This window comes from Nanorana parkeri, unplaced genomic scaffold (assembly GCF_000935625.1).
Source record: "Nanorana parkeri isolate BGI_ZX_2015 unplaced genomic scaffold, ASM93562v1 scaffold19, whole genome shotgun sequence".
Classification (NCBI taxonomy): Eukaryota; Metazoa; Chordata; class Amphibia; order Anura; family Dicroglossidae; genus Nanorana; species Nanorana parkeri.
This window is the reverse complement of record NW_017306287.1, coordinates 3,546,213-3,557,437: the sequence shown is the minus strand read 5'-3', so window position 1 is coordinate 3,557,437 and position 11,225 is coordinate 3,546,213.

Sequence of the window (11,225 nt, the reverse complement as noted above, 5' to 3'; positions counted from 1 at the left end):
TGTGACCCCACGTACATCTCCCCCTGCTGACACCCTCCATAACTCCCCCTGCTGGGACCCTCCACATCTCCCCCTGCTGGGACCCTCCACATCTCCCCCTGCTGAGCCCCTCCACATCTCCCTATGCTGACACCCTCCACAACTTCCCCTCTGTTGGGACCCTCCACATCTTCCCCTCTTGAGACCCTCCACATCTCCCCCTCCTAAGACCCTCCACATCTCCCCCTCCTAAGACCCTCCACCCAAGACATCAGGCCAGCACTCTGGAGAACAGCAGCAGGACAGAGTATGTAGCAAATACATATACTATTACTCTGCATTGCTGGGATTTGTAGTCCTCTATAGCTGGAGCCATTCTGCATTGCTGTATAATGTATTGCTGAGATTTGTAGTCCCTTTACATCTTGGAGTCAGTGGCAGAACTAGCAGGGTCACAGCAGTTGCAGCTGCGACCGGGCCCTGGCACTCCTGTCCTGTCCTAAAATCATTAGCTGAAAGGTTTTAGAAAAACTGTCACATGACACTAAAAAAAAAAGTATCGTAACTGGTATTGGCGAGTACTTAAGGAAAAGTATTGGTACTCAAACTCAGTCTGAAAAAATGGTATCGGTACATCCCTAATGTACACCCTAAGGGCCTATTCACAATACAATGCAGCCCCCTTTTGTGCGTTGATGCATGTTGTGGTGAGCTGCGTTATATATTCAAGTTGAATGGGCTGAGAGCCAGCATTAAGGGCCCATTCACACCACATGTCTTGGGGCCGCGCTGGCAGTTCTTTCCAGTGCAGCACCATTGCAAGAAAAGGCAATTTGCCTTGTTAACGAAGGGCTTGGTTCCCACCACTGCATTCTGATGGGAACGTGGTGGTGTGCACTGTAAAAAGCACGGCATGCTGTACTTTTTTCCAGTGCAGCAGGATGTGATGCAAAACAACTGCCTTGCTCCCCGCTGTGCCCGTAAAACAGAATGAAATGTCACTTGCGACATTTTAAAAAAGTTCTACAAAAAAAAACCAACACAGTGTGATATGCCTGGATCGGTGCATCGGCACTGTGTCGGGCAACACACACCAACTACTGTGTGTTTAGCGCAGTGGATAGTGTCAATTGGCCCTTAATGCACCTGCAACAGGTTTATGTTAGGCAGACCGTGGCAAAATCTTCGGTGTGTATTTATAAACAATTCGCAAAACTTTGTGAACATTCGTTCTATGTAAATGGAGGCTAAAAGCAACATTCTTAGTAGCTTTTCTTTACCAGTTGAACGCAATATAAGTACAATACCACATTATGGCCACTAGATGGAGCTGAGGAAATGACTAATTTTTTCATATGCTCTTCAGCTCCATCTAGTGGCCATAATGTGGTATTTTCCTGATATTACATTCCACTTGGAAGGAAAATATTGTAAGAACGTTTGTTTTAGCCTCCATTTGTACAATACAAACGTTCACAGAGTTTTGCAGGGTGATGGCTCTGTGAATTGTGTATGTGGAACAAAGGTATAGCATGTATATTGCTATTTTTATAAGTGTGCCAAGCTCATTACAATATTGCAATTTAAAACAAAGGGCCAATTGTCCTTTAGACCAGATCCACACGTAGGTATTGCAGTAATGCACGTAACATGCATTGCTGCATTATGGTGCCTTTCATTTTAAATGTCACTCCAGCTCACTAGGGCAACACACTTTCTTTGTAGCACGCCACAATGTATGGTAGTGTTTCACCTAGGAATTGAAAGGGTAATTTTAAGCACATTGCGGTGCATTGGCAGCCAATTCATTGACCAGTAAACAAAAATAACACTTTAACTGGGCAATATAGGTATAAATAAAGTTGTAGCGTTTAGTTATGAAGTCAGAACATTCGGCCCCTCCCTGGATTTAGCCACTAACTCAACATGTGTAAGTACAACGTGCGTAAAGGAACTAACAGTCTTCAGCTGGCTGACATTTTATCCCGGAAAGGTTTAGTAGAGTAAACCTTTCTGGGATCCCCTGAAAGTTCTCCATCAGGTCCTCCTCTACTGATTGACAGCAGCCGTGGGCGGGTGCAATAGCCAGCCTGCTATTGGCTATTGCAATCTGATTGTACAATCCCCTTTAAATTGACCAAATCTATATAATGAAGACAAACCTAACCAAAATATTTGATTTGTATCAAACCTGACAGGTCCTTGTGCTATATAGTTGATGATAGAATCATATTGCATAGTGTGTGGTCAACCTTAAAGTGACATTAAACCCTCAGATTTTTTAACATAAAACAATACTGTAATGTGCGCCTTACTGTAATCCATGGTTGTTTCCCTTCTCTTTGCTGCTCTTCCTTTTAAATCTGTATCTGTTCTCATGCTGGGCAGAACTTCAGTTTTGCAGCAGACTGCCTTGTCTCTGGAATGGATACGTGGTGTCTGTGTGTAGGTTAGCAACCTGAGCCAGCACTACAGGAAGAGGCACTCAGCTGCAAAGGGAAGTTCTCCACAGCGGCCACTGTCAGCATAAAAAACAGAACAACAGATAGCAGGGAAATGAATAGCTAGACTGCTATTGGCCATTTCAAATTGCAGTAGCCAATAGCAGGCTGGCTATTGCACCTGTCCACTCTGCTGTCAATCAGCAGAAGTGGACCGGGAGTTCTCCTTCAGGTCCTCCTCTCATGATTAACAGCAGCAGCAGTGGGCAGGTGCAATAGCCAGCCTGCTATTGGCTACTGCAATTTGAAATGACCAATAGCAGCCTAGCTATTCATTCTCCTGCTTTCTGTTGCTTGTTTTTGCTTTTTTATTCTGATAGCGATCGCAGTCAGAATACAGAAAAAAACCCCCAGCAGATAGCAGGGGAAGCATTAGCTCCTTTACTATCTGCCATCATTTCAGGGTGGTTACCTCTACACCCATGGATGGGGGAGAGGGCACCTCCCTGAAATGAGAAGGGCACCTCCCTGATATAATTTTTTTCATGTTGGGATGTCTGCATTCATGTCAATTGAAGCACGCCCTTTGTTTTCTTTCACTAGGCCATTCAATTCAAAATCATCTTCAGCTGGATCAAGCTGAGCATCAGAGAGATTATAATTTAGGAATCCATGATATTGTCCTAAAGAAGAAGGAGGGGTGGTCAACTCTGGCTCTCCAGCTGTTGTGGAACTACAAGTCCCATGAGGCATTGCATGACTGACAGTTACATGTCACTCCAGCGGTGCAGAGACTACAGATCCCATCATGCCTCTGCTCCTAGGAGTCGTGCCTGTAATTGTCAGTCTTGCAACACCTCATGGGACTTGTAGTTCCAAAACAGCTGGAGTGCCAAGGTTGTCTACCCCTGTGAAAGAGGTTACAGGGGTTATAACCCTCCCTTACTCTATGTCCCATTGGGGAGATTTCCCTTTACTTCCTGTCTAATAGCCACCACCAGATGTGAGAGGAAATCCCTCCAAAGTGAGGCAATTTAAATTAGAAATGAAGCCTAAACTTTTCTAATTTATTTTGGAGGGAGTAAGGGAGAGTTATAACCCCTGTCAGCTTTTTTTTGCCTCCTGTGTCCCGTTTTTGGAGATTTCCCTTCACTTCCTGTCTAATAGCCACAACAGAAATTGAGAGCAAATGCCTTCAAAGTGAGTGAAACCCCTGGTGGTCACCAGAACTAGTGTCCCACTTGGTAGATTTCCCATCTATTCCTGTTCTGGTGACAACCCAAAATGTGGTATACTTTCACTTTCAGTGATAAAAGTCACCAGGACAAATACAGAAGGTGAATCTCCCTGACAGGGACACAGATAGCAATAAAAACTTGACAGGGGTTCTAATCCCTCTCCACGCTATGAACACGCAATGAACATCAATGAGAAGTTGTAATCTTGCAATGAACACCAATGAGAAGTTGGAATCTTGCAATGAACATCAATGAGAAGTTGGAATCTTGCAATGAACACCAATGAAAAGTTGGAATCTTGCAAAGAACAACAATTAAAAGACGGAAGTTGGCGATGAACACCAATTAAAAGAAGGAAGTTGGCGATGAACACCAATGAAAAGTTGGAATCTTGCAAAGAACACCAATTAAAAGATGGAATTTGGCGATGAACACCAATGAAAAGTTGGAATCTTGCAATGAACATCAATGAAAAGATGGAATCTTGCAATGAACACCAATGAAAAGTTGGAATCTTGCAATGAACACCAATGAAAAGCTGGAATCTTGCAATGAACACCAATGAAAAGTTGGAATCTTGCAATGAACACCAATGAAATGTTGGAATCTTGCAATGAACAACAATGAGAAGTTGGAATCTTGCGATGAACACCAATGAGAAGTTGGAATCTTGCGATGAACACCAATGAGAAGTTGGAATCTTGCCATGAACACGAATGAAATGTTGTAATCTTGCGATGAACACCAATGAGAAGTTGTAATCTTGCGATGAACACCAATGAAATGTTGGAATCTTGCAATGAACACCAATGAAAAGTTGGAATCTTGCAATGTATATGAATGACAAGATGGAATTTGGCAATGAACACCAATGTGAAGTTGGAATCTTACAATAAACACCAATGAGAAGTTGGAATCTTGCGATGAACACCGATGAGAAGTTGGAATCTTGCGATGAACACCAATGAAATGTTGGAATCTTGCAATGAACACCAATGAAAAGTTGGAATCTTGCAATGAACAACAATGAGCAGTTGGAATCTTGCAATGTATACGAATGACAAGATGGAATTTGGCAATGAACACCAATGAGAAGTTGGAATCTTACAATGAACAACAATGAAAAGATGGAATTTAGCAATGAACACCAATGAGAAGTTGTAGGGGTGCCACTGGATGTGTGGATGGAGAACTTCTCCCTTGGTGGGGGGAGCAACTCTGAACCTTTGCCCCAGGTGACAGAATGTCTAGCATCCCCACTGGTTGCTATATCTACAACTCACTGAACACACGAACGTACCGCAAACTGTAGATGAGAAAATTATTTCAGGGGTTCCTTGAGGTCTTAAAATGTTTACAAAGGCTTCCTGGGAGGTAAAAAGGCTGTAGTTTGTCAATCAGGAACCTGACCACGCCATGTCCCGCCCCCTGGTTTCTAGATTGACAGCTCTGCTTCTGAAACCCTCCCATTGTGATCTGCAGTGTCTGGGAGGGGGAGTGTGTGAGACACAAATGAGTGAGCAATTTGCTCACAGGGAAGGTAAATGAAGTTTCTTTCCCCTGTATGAGGCTTGTCTATCACAGAGGAACTGGATTTGGTACTTGTTTGGACTGTAATACAGGAGCCTTTAGTTGTACTTTAAAAGACACCTGCACTTTCCAAAAAAGTACAGTACATCATAGCACACTTTCTTGCTCTCCCAAAGAATGTTGTCATGCTGGCATCCCACAATCATGGCATGTCCTGGCCCTCACATCTGATTTTTAACCTTTGCTGCACTTCCTGGATTGGCCTGACATATGTAATAATATTCCATAGAATGAGACCCTATACCGGTGTGGGCAACTCCGGCCCTCCAGCTGTGCTTTAACTACAAATCCCAACATGCCTCTGCGAGTCCTGCCTGTAACTGTTAATTTTGCAATGCCTCTTGGGACTTGTAGTTCAACAACAGCTGGAGGGCCTGAGTTGCCCACCCCGTCCTATACTGAGACTGAACATATCGCACATTGTTAGAAAAGGTCCGCTGTGATTTTAGAATAATACTGAGCCATTAGGAAAGCAAGTGTGGGAGGTTCCACTGTGCAAAGACTTACATGTCACTTGAAAACAGCAGGTCCCATTGTGCACCATTTCCAGATCACATGACCCACAGTGGCTCTGCATTGTGTGCACCCTATCAGAGTCTTCATTCTTTTTTCATTTCAGGGTCTATTCACACTTGTCTGTTTTAATGCAGCCCAGCTCAGGCATTTTGCTGCATGAAAATGAATGTCAAGTAGAAATCCCATTTTTCCCCCCGTGGGGCCGGTTCACATTTATACGCAGTTTAATCTGAAAGGGAAACTAGTGAGGAAAATAATGATTTGATCCCCTGCAGATTCTGTAAGTTTGCCCACTTACAACGAAATGAAAGGTCTATCATTTTTATCATAGGTGTATTTTAAATGATAGAGACAGAATATCAACCAAAAATCCAGAAAAAAACACGATACAAATGTTATAAATTGAGTTGCAGTTCAGTGAGTAAAATAAGTATTTGATCCCCAAGCAGAACATGACTTAGTGATTGGTGGAGAAACCCTTGTTGGCAAGCACAGAGGGAAGACGTTTCTTGTAGTTGGTTACCAGGTTTGCACACATCTCAGGAGGGATTTTGGACCATTCTTCTTTACAGATTTTCTCTAAATCCTTAAAGTGACATTAAAGGCAATTTTTTTCCCCTCACCTCAACGTTAAGTAAAGCACTTACCTTAAGGCCCCATTCACACCTAGGCGTATTGTAATATGCGCGTCTGTCGCGCAACCGTCACGCGTTTTTTTTACCGCGATTCGCGGTAAAAAAAGTTGCGCGACCGCCGCGCGATTCCAAAGGCTACTTGGCAGTATCCAAATGGAAAACGCCCTACAAAACGGCCCAAAGTAGTCCCGGGACCTTTTCAGGCGTGGGCCGTTTTGTAGGGCATTAGGGACGGGCGGAAATACGCCTAGGTGGGAACGAGGGCATTGACTACAATGCAATTTATATTTTTGACCGTTTTGTAGAGCGTTCGTCGAGCGTAGAACGCCCTACAAAACGGTCAGGTGTGAACGCAGCCTAAATGATGTCTCTCAATCCGATCATCTTCTTCTTTCCTGTAGTTTTCAGCCTTCTCTCCAGCGAATTTCCGATCCAGCGCTGACTCCTCTGAGCTTGCTGGCACTTCCTCTTCCACGCTGTCTGCATGCGGGTGCACGCGTCCATAGACTTACTTTGTGTCTTTCCTCACGTCCCGCCGAAAATGTGAACTGCGCATGCGCCCGTCCCAAGATGCTTTGTGGCCGCCCGAGCAGTTTCACATTTTTGGACGGGAGGGCACGGGGAAGACACAGGTAAGTTTAAGTTTAAAGCGTTTTTTAAAAAACTTTTTGCATATATCTACTGCTTGCTAGCAGTAGATATATGCAAAAAAAAGCTGAGGGTTTAGAAACCCTTTAAAGGAGAACTATGGGGTCAGGGCTTTTCCCCATAGTTCTCCGAAGGGTAACGGGAGGACACAAACTAGCGTCCTCCTGTTACCCAAAGCTCAGTATACTGCGAGCTGCAGCTCACAGTATACTGAGACGCCGCAGCTGAAACGGATCCCGACAATTATGCCGGGATCCGCCCAGCTGCGTGAATGACAGCTGGCTCTGCCTATCTAGAGGCAGAGCCAGCTGTACCTGCCCCCTCCCACGTCCGTTCCGCCAGTCAGCACTGGAGGATCGGAGAGGGGAGAATCCAGTCCCTCCCCTGTCACGGCTCTCTGCAGTGACAGGATCGAGAAGTGAGCAAGCGCCGGTATGTGTTCGCTCACTTCCCGATCTACTGAGCCGACCTGTGACAGTTTCATTGTCACAGGTCGGCTCAGATTATGGGGCTGAGTGAAAGGCACTCACCTCATAATTCTCCTTTAAGGTTTCTTGCCTGTCGCTTGGCAACTCGAACATTCAGCTGCCTCCATACATTTTCTATAGGATTATGGTCTGGAGACTGGCTAGACCACTCCATGACCTTAATGTGTTTCTTCTTGAGCCACTCCTTTGTTGCCTTGGCGGTATGTTTTGGGTCATTGTCATGCTGAAAGACTCATCCTCCACCCTTCTTCAGTGTTTCTGGCTGAGGGAAGGAGTTTCTCATCCAAGATTTTACAATACGTCCATTGGCCCCTCAATGCGGCCTGTACCTTTAGCAGAGAAACAGCCCCAAAGCACAATGTTTCCACCACCGTGCTGGACTGTAGGGATGGTGTTCTTAGGGTCATAGTCAGCATTTTTCTTCCTCCAAACACGGCGAGTCAAGTTAATGCCAAAGAGTTCAATTTTGGTCTCTTCTAACCGCAGCACTATCTCCCAATCCTTCTCTGAATCATTTAGATGTTCATTGGCAGACTTCAGACGGACCTGTACATGTGCCTTTTTGAGGAGGGGGACCTTGCGGGCGCTGCAGGATCTCAATCCATGGCGGTGTATTGTATTACCAAGGGTTTGTTTGGTGACTGTGGTCCCAACTGCCTTGAGATCATTCACAAGCTCCTCCCGTGTGATTCTGGGCTGATCCCTCACTTTTCTCATGATCATCCTTACCCCATGAGGCAAAACCTTGCATGGAGCTCCAGACCAAGGGCGATTGATGGTTATTTTCCATTGCTTCCAAATACACAATAATCGCTCCAAAATTTGTTTCCTTCTCACCAAGCTTCTTCTATGATAGTCTTGTAGCCCCTTTCCAGCCTTGTGCAGGTCTACAATCTTGTCCCCTAACGTCCTTTGACAGCTCTTTGGTCTTCCCCATGGTGGTGAGGTTTGAATGGAAGAAAGAGTTTCTGTGGACAGGTGTCTTTTATATACATAACAAGTTGTCATTAGGAGCACCTTCTTAAAGTGACAGGACTCATCTGTGTACCACATAGCCAGTCTGTGGGAGGAGCCAGAATTATTGTTGGTTGGTAGGGGATCAAATACTTATTTTACTTACTGAACTGCAACTCAATTTATAACATTTGTATTAGAGGTGCACCGAAGTGAAAATTTCTAAACCGAAATTTAAAAAAATGTCAGGCCCAAACCGAAAATCTTTTTTATTTTAACTTTGTCAGATTTTTAAAATATTTTATTTTTATTGATTTTGTATAAACTTTTAAATGTTTTAAATTTAGTTTTATTTATTGACACAGAGTCCTCAATCTCTTTTTCTGCAGCCCCTGTTATAAATGAACAGGAATCCTCTATACTGAGTGTTCCCGTTCATTCATAACATGAGAACAGAGGATGTTTACTATAACCACAATCATGAATGAACTGGAGGTGATGTAGATCACTTCCCATTCATTCATAATTGAGGATATAGTAAACATACTCGGTCCTCAATTGTTTACAAACACTCAGCGATCACTGATCACCGACTCCTTGTACCCGCTCTCCTTCCAGACTTGCTGTCACAGCAGGCTGAGCGAGAGGATCTTAGCCTGCTGTGACAGCGCTCGCTGGCTGTCTCCGCCCACACATCGCACTGCCGATCTGTGATAGGAGGCTGAGCGATGTGGGAGGAGAGATGCCGGCCGCTCACAGCGCTCTCCTCCCGCAGCGCTTGGCCGGCTGTCACAGTTTCTCTCCTCCCCACTGGGACACAGAGCAGCGCCCAGTGGGGAGGAAAGAATGGATGCACCGCTGTATCAGCCAGAAAATGCAATTTTTGGCCGATATGTTTTGGTGGCTGATATATATATATGAACAGGGAGCATGGATACAGCTTCCCAGCCAATCGCTGCCAGGCTTCCCAGCCAATCACTGCCCGGCTTCCTGATACCGGAGGACCATAGGAGGATATATGTACCGGTAGCATTTGACCGAGTACTTCCCCAAATACAGGTGAAACTCGAATAATTAGAATAATTAGAATATCGTGCAAAAGTACTGAGTACATATGCATGTTTGTACTTTTCAGAGGTCCGATATTGTTCTATGTACAATCCTTGTTTTATTGATTGCATGTAATAATCTACTTTTTTGAGGTTGTGGATTTGGGGTTCTTGGGGTTTTCATGAGCTGTAAGCCATAATCATCACAATTATGACAAATCACGGCTTGAACTATCTTGCTTTGCATGTAATGAGTCTATCTCATATATTAGTTTCACCTTTTAAGTTGCATTAGTGAAATAAATGAACTTTGCACGATATTCTAATTATTCGAGTTTCACCTGTACTCTGTATCGGCACCGATACTGGTAACGGTGCATCCCTACAGTTTACCAGTCCTTAGATTTAGTTGCTAAATAAATTTTCTTTCTTAGGCGTTTTGTTCCCTTTATTTTCACCTGGAGATCTTCCAATTAAAATACTTCCTGTCCTAGGATGACATCAGTCCCTAACTCGACTGTATCTATGGAAGGAGCCACGGTTGTCATACGAGGACCAGACTACCACCATGTCTTCCTCTCTTCATCATTATATATATATATTTGTTCCCCCTTGCTCAGTTTACTAAAGACATTACAGCACATGTGATCTATTACCAGTACCACACACGCTATTTTATCACTTGACTGTAAAAGTCTATTTATAAAGAATATTACGCTGGTATTTGCTTGAAAAATCTGAGTTTCAGTGGGGTGCCTATTGATGAGAGCAGGAAAAGTAGCAACTGAGATGCTCATAAAAATTAACTTAATGAGATAATAAAACTTTCAGCAGTTGAATGTTCATTTCAAGTGAAAATATAAGGATTTCATGCTAATGCAATATACTGTATATGTACGTAAATTGAACATCTCTGAAGAGCAATGATCACGGGATAAAAATAAAATCACAAATAAACTGCACTTATTGAGGCTTTTAAGTATATATCCCCTTTATTTTGTTTCTACAGCAGGATACTTGTTTATTTATTTGATTACAGCTGGTGAATGTGTTAGAGACATAAACATATTGATACATTATTTTCCTACAAAACTGGATTTTTTTGGTTTAATTATTAAGGGGTTCAAATTTTAAAGCTGAACTCCTTGGAAAAGATAAAATACCCTTTCAGTTTGACTTCCCCCACACTGCAAGTGTTAAATGCTTGCTTTTGCCCATGGTACCCTTGCTCCCACAGGCTCCCCACGCTATGTGACTGACCAACCCAGATGCCTCTTCCTTAAGATGCTCCCAGCCAATGTTCGCATGCTGACGTCATCAAGTTCCAATGTTCCGAGATAACAAAAATAGATAGCGTTTAGCAGATCCCTGCCTTTTTTTTTACCATTAAGGAACCTATAACATTACTTTCAGGTCTCGGGGAACCCCTGCTAATAATTACCGTATATACTCGAGTATAAGCCGAGATTTTCAGCCCATTTTTTTGGCTGAAAAGTGCCCCCCTCGGCTTATACTCGAGTCAGCGCCAGGTGTCTTCTTACTTACCTCGCCGAGCGTCGCGTCACTGCTGCTCCGGTGTGCGGCGCTCCGAGCGGGGTCATCTGGCAGTCTCCGGGTCCTAATTTAGGTGGCCGGAGACTGCCAGATGACCCCGCTCGGAGCGCCGCCCACCGGAGCAGCAGTGACG